The sequence below is a fragment of the Eubalaena glacialis genome, chromosome 19, assembly GCF_028564815.1.
Source record: "Eubalaena glacialis isolate mEubGla1 chromosome 19, mEubGla1.1.hap2.+ XY, whole genome shotgun sequence".
Lineage (NCBI taxonomy): Eukaryota > Metazoa > Chordata > Mammalia > Artiodactyla > Balaenidae > Eubalaena > Eubalaena glacialis.
Window position 1 is genome coordinate 15,452,764 of NC_083734.1, and position 2,201 is coordinate 15,454,964.

Here is a 2,201-nt window from a genome sequence, read left to right on the forward strand (position 1 = left end):
CTTTCCCCATTGAGCATTCTTGGCTCCCTTGTCAAATATTAGTTGACCGTAGATGCAAGGGTTTATTTCTGGGCTTTCAATTCTGTTTCATTAGTCTATGTGTCTCTTTTTATGCCAGCACCATACTGTTTTGATTACTATAGCTTTTTAATACAGTTTGAAATCAGGAAGTGTAAAGCCTCCAGTTTTGTTCTTCTTTCTCAAGATTGCTTTGGCTAACTGGGGTCGGTTGTGTTTCTATACACTAACAAAAAAAATCTGATTCTTTTTCATTCCATAGATCAGTTATATGACATTCACTTTTGAAGGAAATTTCTGCCCAGCCAGTGTCTGCAGTTGTATTTTGTTCTCTTCCCCCAGCTTTATAACTAGAACAGCCAGATGGAAGAGACGCATAGGGTAAGTGTGTTGAGAAGCTGGAGCTGGTATACTGAATTAAGAATATGCAGATTATAACCTGCTGAATGAGGGGGCCCAAGCCACCAACATGGGGTCAGCAGGTAGCTGCCTCAACATTCGAGCTTCCACTTTGGAGAAATGAAACCCATGGGGTCATTTTGATTGAAAGTGCACTTTCAATACATCCATACAAAGGAAGTAGTCACAAGATTTATTACTTACAGATCCTAGAAGAGGGTGGGGTGGGGCACAATGAGCTGGGGGAAGGCAATCCTTCATCCCAGTTCAGGAGCGAGTAGGAGACAGAGAGCACAGTAGCAGGCATCTATTACTTATAAGGTGATTGGGGCGGAGGTCACTAACTTCTCACAGGCTCAACACTATGTGATTTTTTTTTAAAGGTGCCTTAGGAGAAGCAAAGTGGGAACATGGGGTGGGAATCCTAAGCTCAGGTCTTTATCTAAATGTTCAGACTCTGGGTGTGTGCAAAGTTGTCATACTGTAAAATGCTCAGGCAGCAACTCAAAATAGCTGTTTTCTCATCACACAAGGTATAGGAAAAAGGCAAGGAGCTTCCATGCCCTCTCTGAGCACACCACTCTCCCCAAATTTCCATGTGTTCACCAACCCGGAAGCTCCCCAACTTCACTTTTTTTTTCCTTTTTGTTTCTGTTTTTTTGAATTTTATTTTATTTTATTATTATTATTTTTTATACAGCCCCAACTTCACTTTTTTTGTAGGTGGGTATCCAGCTCTTCCAGCACCATTTGCTGAAGAGAATATTCTTTCCCCATTGAATGATATTGGCACCCTTGTTGAAAATCTTCAAAAATTGAAAATCAAAGTAGAACTACCATATGATCCTGTAATTCCACTCCTGGATATATATCCAAAGAAAACGAAGACTCTAATTCGAAAAGATACATGCACCCCAATATTCATAGCAGCATTATTTACAATAGCCAAGATATGGAAGCAACCTATGTGTCCACCAACAGACGGATGGATAAAAAAGATACGGTATATATATACAATGGGATATTACTTAGCCATAAAAAATGAAAAATTTCCATCTGTGACAACATGGATGGATGTGGAGGGTATTATGCTTAGTGAAATAAGTCAGACAGAAAAAGACAATTACTGTATGATTTCACTTATATGTGGAATCTAAAATATAAAACAAATAAAAGAATATAACAAAACAAAAACAGACTCAAAGATACAGAAAACAAACTAGTGGTTACCAGTAAGGAGAGGGGTGAGAGGAGGGGCAAGATAGGTTAAGGGGATAAAGAGGTACAAACTAGTAGGTATAAAATAAAGAAGTTACACGGATGTAATGTACAGCACAGGGAATATAACCAATATTTTATAACAACTTTACATGGAGTATAATCTATAAAAATATTGAATCACTATGTTGTACACCTGAAACTAATATAATATTATAAGTCAACTATACTTTAAGAGAAATAGAAAATCAATTGACCATAAACATAGGGTTTATTTCTGGACTCACAATTCTATTTCATTTATCTATACCATTTATCTTTGTGTTATTATCACACTGTTTTGATTACTGTAACTTTGTAGTAAGTTTTGTAATCACAAAGTGTGAGTCCTCCAAATTTTTTCTTCTTTTTCAAGATTGTTTTGTCTATTCTGGGCCTTTTGCATATTCGTATGAATTTTAGGATCAGCTTGTCAATTTCTGCAAAAGAAAATCAGAGGAGATTTTGACAGGGATTGCACTGAATCTGTAGATCAATTTGGGGAGTATTACCATCCTACCAATATT